The sequence below is a fragment of the Arachis ipaensis genome, chromosome B6 (assembly GCF_059453495.1).
Source record: "Arachis ipaensis isolate K30076 ecotype BB chromosome B6, ASM5945349v1, whole genome shotgun sequence".
Classification (NCBI taxonomy): domain Eukaryota; kingdom Viridiplantae; phylum Streptophyta; class Magnoliopsida; order Fabales; family Fabaceae; genus Arachis; species Arachis ipaensis.
The window spans coordinates 114332358-114346506 of NC_142441.1; positions in this window are offsets into that span (position 1 = coordinate 114332358).

Sequence of the window (14149 nt, forward strand, 5' to 3'; positions counted from 1 at the left end):
CCAAATTAAGGGTATTATCAACAAGGCGGTAACTATAACCAAGGTGGTAACTATAATCAAGGATGGCAAGACAATCCCAACCAAGGGTGGCGAGACAACTACAATCAAGGAGGAAGAGACAATGGTGGAAACCAAAGGTGGAATAATAATTACCAACAAAACCAAGGCCAAAGATACCAACCACCTCACCAAAGGCAAGCTCAAGCACCTCAACTCAACCAACCACAAGTCCCTCAAATTACATACCCTTCTTCTTCCTCCAACCAAGATGAAACTCTTCGTACTATTCTTCAAGGACAAAAGGAGCTTCAAACCACACTCGCGTTTAGCCTTACTGGTCTCACCTCTACACTCCAAGCTCTTATAACCCGTTTGGATCCACCTTCTACCTCCAATGCTCAACTCTCAAGCTCTAGTGCGCTACCCTTCAATGCCATCACCTTAAGGTCTGGCACTAAATTGTAAGAGAGGAGTCCCAAGGAGCCAAGCCTAAGAGAAGTTACTCAAGATGATGATGTTGTTGAGGTAGAAGAAGTCGGAGATGAGGATGAGGTACAAGAGGTAGTTGAAGAAGAAGTTGCTCAACCAAGGGATGAAGTTCCTAAGGATGGAAATATCTTGAAAGAAGCTATTCCAATTCCGTTTTCTACGTTGGCAAGGAAGACCAAAAAGCAAGTGGAGTTAGATCCCAAGATGGTGGAGATATTAAAAAAGGTTGAGGTGACTATTCCCCTTTTTGATGCTATTCGCCAAGTTCCTAAGTATGCTAAATTTCTAAAAGATTTGTGCATGAACAAGGATAAGATTCATGATTTAGAAACTATTCTATTGGGAAGCTCAATTTCTGCTTTGATGGGTGCTATACCGGAGAAATATGGTGATCCTGGTCCTTGTCTAGTCACTTGCACCATAGATGGTGTACAATTTTTTGATTGCATGTGTGATTTAGGTTCTTGTGTTAGCATTATGCCTTTATCTATTTATGATACATTGAAGCTTCCACCGTTGAAATGGTCGGCGGCCCGCTTTATTTTGGTGGATAAAAAGTATAATCTCTGTGGTTGGTATTGCGGAAGATGTTTTAGTGAGCATAAAGGGGTTGGTTTTCCCGATTGATTTCTATATTCTTGAGATGCCCCCTAATGACTCTAGAAGACCATCATCTATCTTTCTTGGAAGGCCGTTCTTGAAGACCTCCTAGTTTAAATTGGATGCTTTTTCGGGTACCTACTCTTTTGAAATTGATGGAAGAGTTGTGAGTTTTAATCTTGATGAAGTTATGCGACGTCCACCAGAGGACCACTCTATATTCCGGTGTGACATGATTGATGATATTGTAGCCGAAGTCCATCATGATAAACTTGATGAGAAGCATATGGTTCAAGGTCCAAGTGTGGGGAACTCCCATGAATGGAAAGAAGACACCTTACCACCTCAGGTGTTGCCGGATAATCAAGTGCCAAGCCATGAACAAAGTGTGGATATGAAACCACTTCCACTCCACCTAAAATATGCCTTTCTCGAAGAGAATCAAAAGCTCCCAGTGATCATTGCAAAGGAGCTTACATCCCAACAAGAGGAGAAATTGCTTAATATCTTGAGAAGAAACAAAAAGGCTATTGGGTGGAGTTTGGTAGACATAGTTGGCATAAGTCCTCAAGTTTGTGAACATCGCATTTTTCTAAAAGAGGGAGCCAAATCTATTCGCCAACCTCAAAGGCGTTTAAATCCCACTATTCTAGAGGTTGTGAAGAAAGAGGTGACCCGACTACTAGATGCCGACATTATCTACCCGATTTCGGATAGTGAGTGGGTGAGCCCCGTGCAAGTAGTTCCGAAAAAGTCCGGTGTCACCACAGTTAAGAATGAGAGTGGGGAGCTTATGGCCACAAGGGTACAAAACTCGTGGAGGGTCTGTATCGACTATAGGTGCTTGAATTTGGCTACTAGGAAGGACCATTATCCATTATCATTCATCGATCAGATGCTTCATCGCTTGTCCGGTAAGTCGCATTATTATTTTTTAGATGGCTATTCTGGTTACTTCCAAATCCATATTGCTCCAGAAGACTAAGAGAAAACCACTTTCACATGCCCCTTTGGAACATATGCCTACAAAAGAATACCTTTTGGCTTGTGTAACGCACCGGCTACGTTCCAAAGGTGTATGATGAGTATATTTGTGGACCTTCTTGAGCATTGTATGGAGGTGTTTATGGACGATTTTAGTGTTTATGGGGACTCCTTTGACCTTTGTTTGGATAATCTTGCAAAAGTGTTAGAGAGGTGTACTAAATCAAACCTTGTACTTAACTTTGAAAAATGCCATTTTATGGTGAAGCAAGGTATTATTTTAGGTCATATTGTCTCTAATGATGGTATCTCTGTTGATCCTGCCAAGGTTGATGTTGTTTCTAGTTTACCTTACCCCTCCTCTGTAAGAGAAGTCCGTGCTTTTCTTAGTCATGCAGGGTTTTATCGGTGTTTCATCAAGGAATTTAGTAAGGTTGCACTACCCCTTTCCTGGTTGTTGCAAAAGGATGTAGCATTTGACCTGAGTGCAGATTGCATGGAAGTATTTGACCAGTTGAAGAGTGTCTTGACCCAAGCTCCCATTGTGAGAGGTCCTGATTGGAGTAGATCATTGGAAATTATATGCGATGCATCCAACTATGCGGTGGGAGCGGCGCTTGCTCAACGTGAGGGTAAGAATCCCTATGTCATAGTCTATGCTTCTAAGACTTTAGATGGTGCCCAGTCTAATTATACTACCACTGAGAAGGAATTTCTAGCAATTGTTTTTGCCTTGGATAAATTCCGGGCCTATTTACTTGGATCCGAAGTGGTAGTATATTCAGACCATGCGGCGTTGAAGTACTTGTTGGCCAAGAAAGAATCAAAACCAAGGTTAATCCGATAGGTATTGCTTTTGCAAGAGTTTGATCTAGAGATCAAGGATAGGAGTGGTTCCCAAAATTTGGTAGCGGACCACTTGAGTCGTGTAGAGCACAAAAAGGGTGGCCCCACTCCTATCAATGATGCATTTCCTTTTGAGAGCTTGCAAGCAATATCCGAGGTAATCCCTTGGTATGCACCCATTGCTAACTACTTGGTTGGTCGCACATTTCCTCCCAATTTCTCTAAACATCAAAGGGATAAGCTCAAGAGCGAGTCCAAATATTACATATGGGATGACCCATATTTGTGGAGATGTGGTACCGACCAAATAATTAGAAGGTGTATTCCATAATCCGAGTTTCAGTCTATCTTAGAGGCTTGCCACTCTTCTGAAGGTGGTGGCCACTTTGGTCCTCAAAGAACTACTAGAAAGATCTTAGACTGCAGATTTTGGTGGCCCACACTCTTTAAGGATGCATTTCTCTTTTGTAACTCTTGCCAACAATGCCTAAGGTTTGGAAACATTTCCAAGAGGGATGAGATACCCCAACAGCTCATGTTGTTTTGCGAAATTTTTTATGTTTGGGTTGACTTTATGGGTCCTTTTCCAAATTCTAATGGTTTCCTATATATCCTGTTAGCTGTTGATTATGTCTCCAAGTGGGTAGAAGCAATTCTTACCCGTACTGATGATGCTAATGTGGTTATCTCTTTTGTTCGAAATAACATCATTTGTCGCTTTAGATCACCACGAGCAATCGTGAGTGATCAAGGCTCTCATTTTTGTAACAAGAGAATGACAAGTTTGATGAAGAAATATGGCATCAATCACAAGGTGGCTACGACCTACCATCCCCAAACAAATAGCCAAGCCGAGATCTCTAACCGGGAAATTAAGCGCATACTAGAGAAGATTGTGAAACCTCATAAGGGGATTGGAGTTCTAAGCTCGGAGATGTGCTATGGGATTACCGGACGGCTTATAAGACACCAATTAGCATGAGTCCGTTCTGGCTAGTCTATGGAAAGGCTTGCCATCTCCCGGTAGAGGTGGAACACAAGGCTTACTGGGCCGTAAGGGAATGTAACTCAGGATTGGGGGGAGCCAGAATCGAAAGGAAGTTACAGTTGGAAGAGTTAGAGTGCCTTCGGTTGGAAGCTTATGAAAACTCAAGGCTTTATAAATAGAGGGTGAAGGCGGTACATGATAAGAACATTAAGAGAAAAGAGTTTAGAGTTGAGGATCTAGTCCTCCTCTACAACTCAAGTTTGAGATTAATACCAGGCAAGTTAAGGTTAAGGTGGGAAGGACCTTATAGGGTGGAAAAGGCTGAGCCATATGGGGTCTTCCACTTGAGCCATCCTTCAAACCCTACAATCTTCAAAGTTAATGGTCACCGTCTAAAGCTTTATCATGGAGAGAAGATGAGAAACAACAAGGAGCTTGAGGTGTTCCTTCTTGAGGATGCACTAGAAGGCGAAGAGATTTAAGCTCATGACCATCCAACTTAAGGACGTTAAAGAAAAGTGCTAGGTGGGAGACACCCCACCATGGTATGATCCTCCTTGTACATCATTTTTTGCATGTAGTTTTAGAGTCTTTGTTTGATTTTGTGAGTTTGTCTAAGTATGCTCGATTTTGCTTGATTTTGTTGAGCTTGTTAGAATCTTCATAAGGATTTCATTGATCTTGGTTTGGTTGAATTGTTAATGTTGAAGAAAATGCTTAGTTTTGAGTGTTGCATGAAATTTTGATTGTTTTTGAACTATCTAAATGACTACCAAGATTGTGTCATAATTGCCTTTCCTCATGTTTAAAAAAAAAAAGCGGCGTCCACGCGTAAGCGTCGATTGCATTTCCACACCTCCTGGTACAAAAACCAGAGAGTTGCGCTGGAATTGTGCGGGAAGGGTGCTAGAAGCACAAATCTCTCCCCACGCGTGCACGTCAGCTAACACCTACGCATCACTGGGTTTTTCGCGCAGCCACGCATAAGCGTGGACGACGCGTACGCGTCGATTCATGATCTTGGAACTCCTGGTACAAAAACCAGAGAGTTGCGCGAGTTTTGTGTTGGCTCTGTGCGAAACGCTTGACTTTGCCCCACGTGTACGCGTACTTAACGCGTACGCGTCCCTTTCTATTTCTGCTTTTGACGCGTAGGCGTGGACGACGCTCACGTGTCACTCTCCTTTTTCTCTCTTCCATGCGTACGTGTGGATGAAGTGCACGTGTCACATTGCCGACATAGCTAAAGTGCAGCGCGCCCTGTTCTCTTTATTTCTTCACTTTCTTTCTTGTATTCCCTCTTCCTTTCTTCTTCTTTCTCCTTACCACCTCTTCTCCGCCCACTACCACCGGCGACCTCAACCACCGGTGACCCCCACCTCCGGCGGTCCCACATTTTCTCTCTCTCTCTTCTTCTCCTTTCTCTTCTCCTATTCTCACTTACACTCAACCTCATCTTCTTCCTCATTTCAAGGTCTTTTTTCTCCTCTCTCTCTTTTGCTTTCTACTACTCTTCTTCTTAATTGCATTTCATTACTCTACTCTCTTTCTTCTTAGTTGCATTTTGATTTTGTTGTTTATAATTCATTTTTTGTTTCTTTTCTTTCTTTTTATGTTCTTCCATGGGTGTTGAACTTCAATGTAATTCTTGCATTGGTAGGTTGTTTTGATATCTCTTAGCTTATTTGTGCTATGTGGTGTTGTTTTGATGATTGGCAATTCATTTTAGGTTTATTACATTCTTAAATTTTGCATACATGCTTGTTGTTTGGAAGATGCACACAAAGTATTTGTTAAAAAGGCACCAATGACATCTTAGTTCAAATTTGATGTTATGCTTTCAACTTAGTGCTTCTTTCTCATTACACTTGTTTTTCCTCATGTGCATTGAGCCTATTGTGCTTAATCTTTACCATCTATGCGCTCATTACTTATGACTTGCTTCTTTGTAGCATATTGCAACATTTGTAATTCCACTTTTGCCAACTCCATCTTATTCCATTCGCATGCTTCATTGTCTTGGGTTTAGACTAGGTGAATAGTTTTCTTGTGTTTCGTACCTTTCTTGCATGTGTTACTTATTGTTGTTATTGATGCTTGAGTCCATTCTTCTCATGCTTTACACTTGCATGCTTCTCTCACTCTTGCATATCATGCTAGTGATATGCCTCCATGATTACATTGTTGTCTTATTTACATGTTGCAGCTGTCATGTCTTCAGGACGCCTTGCTCCTTTGTGGCATTACTGCTCACTTACATGTTGTTCTTTTAGTGTTGTTTCTTTGAGTTTGATGTTTTCTCTTTTCCTTCTTTTTTCAGGATGGCCACCAAAAAGGGTAAGGAAAAGGCTTCGAAAAAGCCGCCTACAAAGAGGGCACCTCAAAGAACAACTACCAAGGCATGCCCTGCACCGAAAGTTAAGCCTCCCTCCAAGAGGGTAAAAAGGGTCATTCATATTGATGAGATAGATAAGGGCAACCCTGTGAAGGACTCCGCAAAGTTCACTAATCACTTTTGTGAACTCATGTTCCCCGTTTTGGTTGAAAGAAATTACCATTCTGAACATCTTCTTGTTCCTCTGGAGCACCTTGTTCAGTTTGTCATGCCCCGCATCGAGCGACGACAATAGGAATTTCTCAATCGAAAACTGCAGAAAGCTAATCTTTCTTGGGTGGTGGAGTTCTACTCTAACTATCACTCACCTTCTCTTCAATCAATTTTTGTGTGCCGGAAGCAAGTCCCCATATCAGAGGAAGCCATTCAGCGGATACTTAAGGTTTTGCTAGTGCCGGATGGGACAGATGATTACCAAGAGGTCCTACTACAGCGCAGCAGACTCGATTTTGATTGGGGTTCTGTCCTTAGGGTCATTGCCCAACCTGGAGAACAATGGACCCAAGGGAGAGCCAAGGCCCGACCTAAGTGCATTTCGGCACAAGCGCTTACTGTGGAGGCTAGAGTGTGGGCCCAAATCTTGTTCCACTACGTACTTCCGAGCACTCATGAGTCCTCAATCATAGCAGACTTGGCCCTTCTTGTCTGGTGCATCCTCACTGAGAAGCCTATCAACATTCCTTATCTCATTCGACAAGCAATGGGCCGCGTTCATACTAAGGGCAACCTCCCATTTTCTGCCTTGGTGACAGATTTGATTGCTGCCGCCGGAGTTCCCCACGAGGCTAAGGACGTGAAGGCGATAATTCCGGCGAAGGACGACATCATCCTGAGTGGAAAGTATCTTAAGCCTCCTGTGGGAACCGCAAGCCTTGACATGGTGGTGCACGAAATTGTGATCACACTTTTCACAACTCCGCACAACTAACCAGCAAGTGCACTGGGTTGTCCAAGTAATACCTTACGTGAGTAAGGGTCGGTCCCACGGAGATTGTTGGCTTGAAGCAAGCTATGGTCATCTTGTAAATCTTAGTCAGGCGGATTCAATTGGTTATGAGGTTTTGATAATTAAAAGATAAATAAAACATAAAATAAAATAAAGATACTTATGTAAATCATTGGTGGGAATTTCAAATAAGAGTTTGGAGATGCTTTGTTGCTTCTGAACCTCTGCTTTCCTATTGTCTTCTTCCAACCATGCGCGCTCCCTTCCATGGCAAGCTGTATGATCCTCTCGGATGAAAAATACCAGGTACGGCTTCTGCACGACTAATCATCTGTCGGTTCTCACTAGTGTCGGAATAGGATCTCTCTATCCTTTTGCACACTGTCACTGCACCCAACATTCGCGAGTTTGAAGCTCGTCACAGTCATCCCTTCCCAGATCCTACTCGGAATACCACAGACAAGGTTTAGACTTTCTGGATCTCAGGAATGCTACCAATTGGTTCTAACCTATACCACGAAGGTTCTAATCTCACAGATTCGGATGCTCTATTGTCAGGAGAGGCGATACAAATCGTGGATTAGAGACCCAAGAGAATATACTCCAACTGTCGTCCAATGACTACATTGAACATCATGTAGACCGCTTGTGGTTGTCAGGCACGCGGATCTTGGCTAAGCGAGTAACGAAGATAGTGGGTGATTGTCACGGGTCACCCCTTCATTCTGACTTAACTGAATTAAGTACGAGAGTATATCTTGGAGAAGAAGTAAGCGTGAATTGAAAGAGAAACAATAGTACTTGCATTAATTCATGAAGAACAGCAGAGCTCCGCACCTTAATCTATGAGGTGTAGAAACTCCACCGTAGAAAATACATAAGAAAAGAAGGTATAGGCATGGCCGAATGGCCAGCCTCCAAAACGTAAAACCAAATGATAAAGTCTAAGTCTAAGGACTAAACATCCAGAGATGCGAATACAATAGTAAAAAGTGCTATTTATACTAAACTAGTTACTAGGGTTTACAGAAAATAAGTAACTAAGTGCAGATAGTGCAGAAATCCACTTCTGGGGCCCACTTGATGTGTGCTTGGGCTGAGCATTGAAGCTTTTACATGCATAGGCCATTCTTGGAGTTAAACTCCAGCTTGGGTGCTAGTTTGGGCGTTTAACTCCAGTTCTGGTGCTAGTTCTGGCGTTTTACTCTAGCAAAGGGTCTCTGGTTGGCGTTTAGACGCCAGTTTGGGCCATCAAATCTCGGGAAAAGTATGGAGTATTATGCATTGCTAGAAAGCCAAAGATGTCTACTTTCCAACGCAATTGAGAGCGTGCCAATTAGGCTTCTGTAGCTCCAGAAAATTCACTTCGAGTGCAAGAGGGTCAGAATCCAACAGCATCTGCAGTCCTTTCTCAGCCTCTGAATTAGATTTTTGCTTAGGTCCCTCAATTTCAGCCAGAAAATACCTGAAATTACAGAAAAATACACAAACTCATAGTAAAATCCAGAAATGTGATTTTTCCATAAAAACTAATAAAAATATAATAAAAAGTAACTAAAACATACTAAAAACTATGTAAAAATAATGCCAAAAAGGGTATAAATTATCCGCTCCTCACATGGCCATTCCTTCCGACATTCCAACCACCTCATCGGCACCACAGAAATCATCCTACCAATTGCTTGTTGAGCTCACTCAAAAGGTAAACCGGAATGAGCGGCGGAACAAACGTCGCTATTCTTACTTGAAGAAGCTCTTGGGTTGTGCTAACCTACCTTTGGAGGAGCCGGACACTTCTGAATCCACTTCAGACCAAAGTGAAGCGAGCACTCAAGAGACAAATAGTGGAAGTGCCCACCCCAATCCCACCTTGCGTATTACCGATAGCACGGAGGACCGTGCAAATTTCTAAGTGTGGGGAGGTCGTTTACCGACTTCCATATGTAACAACCCATCTTTTCAACACCCAAATCTTAAGTTTCTTTTGCCAATTAGGATAATTTACATTGCATGGCTAGTTTTTGCATTTAAACACTGTTTGCATGATAGTTGTTTCTTGCTAGGACTACTTGGTTAGAGTGATAATTGCTTTTCCAAGAAATTAATTTGAATTTTTTTTGTGTGTTGAACTTGCTTGAAGGAATTAATTTTGGAAAAGGGTTTTGAGCTAAGAACACACAAGCATGTGAGTTTTGAGCCCGATTGCGTGGTTACATCATATAACCACTTATTTCCATTCTTGTGTGCATTGTTCTCTTTCTATTATTGCAATCATTGATTTGTTTGATTCTATATGTCCATTATTTTGTGTATGAATCATTTATATGATTGAGGTCGTGATTTCAATAGCTCACTTACCCAAATAGCTTTAACCCTTTTATCTACCATTATTAGCCAATTTTGATTAGCTTAGGTGAAAAATAAATGTCCTCTGATTTGGATCTTTGATTAGCTTAGGTGAGTGAGGGTGTGTGTCACTTAAGCGGGAGGGAAGTAAAAGTGTGTTTTTGTAGTTTTTATTGAAAATATTAGGAATTAGGTACATACTCATATATTGAATGTTTAAACCATATGCATTAGCACCGTTGTATATAGTTCATCAAAAGAGAAAAGCAAAAGGAAAATAAAAGAAAAAATGTGTAGAAAAAGAAATAGAAAAATAAAAGAAACAAAAATATATAGAAAAAAGAAAGCAATAAAAAGGGGACAAAATGCCCCAAGGCGAAGCCAATAATAACCAATGCATATGGGTTGTGAATTGAAAGAGAATGCATGAGTGTGTGGAAAGTGAATGAATGGGTAGTTAGGTTGTGTATTAGAATTGTATAGGTTGTTATATGTGTTTGGTAAGAGCTTAGGTTAATCAAAGATGCAAATTTCAAGCCCACTTGGCCATATATGCATCCTTACCCCTATCCTAGCCCCATTACAACCTAAAGATAAGCCCTCATGATGAATGTATGCATACACCGAATAACTGTTGATTGTTAGATGAAAAACAAATCTTGGAAAGCATTATTAGAAGAGAATTGAGCAAATCAATCCTATACACTTGAGCGAATAGAGCGGATACACTTCCGATGAGGGTTCGATGCTCAATTCCTTGTTCCCGGCTTTCACAAGCTTTCTTCTTGAAAGTTGTTTACACGCCATTCTAATATTGGAATTGGTAGAGTTCATGAATCATCTAATCACCTTGGCCCTATGTATTCATATATGTTCTTGGGAGGTTGATTTCCTTTTAACCAAGTAGATAGAAGAATTTGCATTAGTTGCATCCATGTAGGTACATTGCATTTCATAAACCTCATTCTCCTATGTTCTTTGGTCTTTTGATTTTTAGCATGAGGACATGCTTAGTTTAAGTGTGGGGAGGTTTGATAAACCCTAATTTTGTAGTTTATCTTGTGTAGAATTTAGAGGGTTTTATCAATATTTTTCACACTTATTCATATAAATTGCATGGTTTTGTGTTTCCTTCCTAATTTTGCTTCATTATTTAAAACATGCTTCTTTAACCCTAAAATGCCCATTTTTAATCCTCTTCTATTACCATTCGATGCCGTGATGTGTTTGTTAAGTGGATTCAAGATCTATAGAGCAAGAATGGCCTAGAAGGTGGAAAGGAAGCATGCACAAGTGTAAGGGACATGAAGAGTGAAGCTTTGGAGAATTGGTGGCGACGCGCACGCATGGACGCATGCAGCTGGGACTAGCGCGCAAAAGTTGGCGCATTCACGTGGTGATATGAAATCCCAACGATGCTTACACGTGACTGACGTGTACGAGTGACCGACGCGTACGCATGGCCTGAGAAGTTCATATGACGCGCACGTGTGACACCCAGCACATGACATCATTAATGAAATCGTGGCTGGCAATTTCTAAGAGGCTATAGGCCTAATTTGAGCTCAATTCTGCATGGAAAAGACCCAAGGAACCAAGGGGGAAAAGGGGGGACTCACTCATACACATGATTTTAGCTAGCTTTGGTTCTTGTTTGGGGGGTAGGGAGAGAAACTCTCACCTCTCTAGGTTTTAGCCTTCTCAATTTCAATTTCACTTGGATCCTTTGGTTAGATCTGTATTAATTCAATTTTACATTGCTTTAATTTGTAGATCTCATCCTCATACTCTCATTAATTGTTTTTATTGTTCTAGAAATTTGGATCTTATATTTGGATCCTGTTAAGATTGATTTCTATTAATGCATTGAGGAATTTTATTTTCATTGTTGTTAATTGCTTTGTTGTTGTTAGTGTTTCTAGTAGATAGCTTTAATTTGAATTCTCCTCTCAATTTCATAATGCCTTTTACTTGTGCTCACCAATTATTTGAGGAAATGTCAATTGTGGTTATGGAGTAGATTTTCACTATTGGCTTGGGGGTTGGGCAATTGGAGACTCTTGAATTGTCAAAGTCTTTTGTCGATTGATAATTGGAAGTTGCTAGTTGATTTGAATGCCACTAAAGCTAGTCTTTTCTTAGGATTTGACTAAGACTTGTGGACTCAAGTTGATTGTATCCACTTGACTTTCCTTTATAGTTAGAGGTTAACTAAGTGGAGCAATGGCCAATTCTTGTCACAATTGATGGAGATAATGAGGATAGGAATTCCAATTCTCACCCATAGCCAAGGATTTTACATTGATTGATTGACATCCACCCTTGTTAGCTTAATTTCTTAGTTTCCTTATTTCAATTGTTAATTGTTCATTGCTTTAGTTTCATTTTCATTTACTTTTCTTGTATTCAACTCCAAAAATACCAAGAGAACTCCTAACCAATGACGTGCATCTTAGGGCAACTCCTAGGGAGAAACTGTCAACTCACTCGCACCGTTGCCAGTTTCCTTGTACACTCCTTTGCCAATTGGTTTTTGTTAACCCGTTCCACAAAATTTCGAATCTCCATCAAACCCACATGAGCTAGTAGCTCTTCTTGAAGTCCTCCCTCAAATTTGATACACTTCTACTCTTCAAACTCAGCTAATGTCCCTTGACAAACCTTAGAGAATTGGCACAATTCCTTGAACTTGTGAGTATACTCTGTGACCGTCATGTTCCCTTGTCTCAAATGAAGTAACTCTAGTTCCTTAATAGTATGAGATGATGGAGGGAAATAATTTTTATAAAATTTAGATTTAAACCTATCCCGTGTGACGTCACTAGCTTCTCTTCCCAACAGTCTAAGTATCTCCTGCCACCTGTGATGTGCATCTTTCCCCAGCATGTACATGGCAAATTCCCTGTAGAGACCGTTCCATCTCTTGAATCCAGTAATCTGCTCAGGAAGTGCTTGTGTTCCCATGGAATTAAGGTTGATTAATCTTTAGAACAGAGGCCAATGTCATTGGCTTGTCATTGTTAGGAGCTCCGTTCTCCTGTCTGCTACCACTTCCATTACTAATTCCAGTTCATTGGCTACTTTCGCCCCCATTATGGCGCTCGAGACATTTAGCTACTCGGTTGGTGGCAACCACCAAGTCACGTACAGCAGTGGCTATAGTGTTTACTGATTCAAGAATAGCTGTTGCATCGGAAAAAGTATCATATTTTACATTAGAACTTCGGGGATGACCTCACTTGTTTGTAGCCATTTGAGTCGTATTAACACCAAACAATCAATATTAAGGTGATTAGTCTTAACATATCAAATAAACTGCTAATATTCCCAAAATGAATGTTCACATACCTTCATGCAGAATACATCACATAGATATCCTAACTGCATGGAATAAAATTAGAGCATGCAATGAAGCATGATCAATCTATTCCAAGGCTTTACTAGGAACGAACTGTTCCGATACCAACTTGTAATGACCCAACTACCAGCATGTCATGACCAATGCCACTAGCCAGTGTTACTCATGAATGGAACCTCTAAAGCTCTAGACTTTGGGGGACCATTATTATTATTATATACCTATGAGCCTCTAGCATAGAATCTGTATACGGTATTATTGTTATGTTTTATTTAAGTTGAGTGTAGGTATATAACAAGAATATAAAGCAAAAAAAAAAAAATAGCAACCTATCTGCCGGCAAATACAAAAACGGCGACTTGTCGGCTGGCCAAAAAAGGCGACTTGCCGGATAGAAGAAAAACGTCGACTTGTCGACCAAAAAAAGAAGGTGGCTTACTGACTAAAAAAAATAAAAAAGACCTAGACTTGCTGACCGAAAAAAAAAATGTCGACTTGCCAACAAAAAAAGGCAGCTTGCTGTCTAAAGAAAAAATACCTAGACATGCTGGTCGAAAAATTTAATGCTAGCTTGCTGACCAAAAAAAAAGAAAAAAATAGAGGTTTTCCGACTAAAAAAATGATGTCTTGCCGAAAAAAGGGTGGCTTGCTGGTCGGAAAAAAATATGCTGACTTGTCGGCCAGCAAAAAAATCGTGGCTTGCCGACCGAAAAAAAACTTCGACTTGCTGACAAAAACAAAATGGCAGTTTGGCAACTAAAAAAAGAAGAAAATGTCGACTTGCAGACCGAAAAAAACCGCCGGCTTGCAGACAGAAATAAAGACGCTAACTTGCCAGTTAGCAAAAAAAAACGGTGGCTTGCCGACCGAAAAAAAATAAAAACATCGACTTGAAAACCAAAAAAGAAAAGTCATCTTGCCGACTGGCCAAAAAATGTGGGCTTATCGATGGAAAAAATGGTGGCTTCTTGACCAGCAAAGGAAAAAAAGGGCGGCTTGCCGATTGAAAAAAAAAGTCAACTTCCCGACCGAAGAAAAATGCCGACTTAATGGTCGGAAAAAACCTGGCTTTTCGATCGAAAAAACAAGTGTCGACTTGCCAGCTAGTAAAAACAGCGGCTTCTCAACTGGAAAAGAATGAAAAGGGCGGCTTGTCGATTGAAAAAATTAACTTGCCGACCAAAAAAAATGCCAATT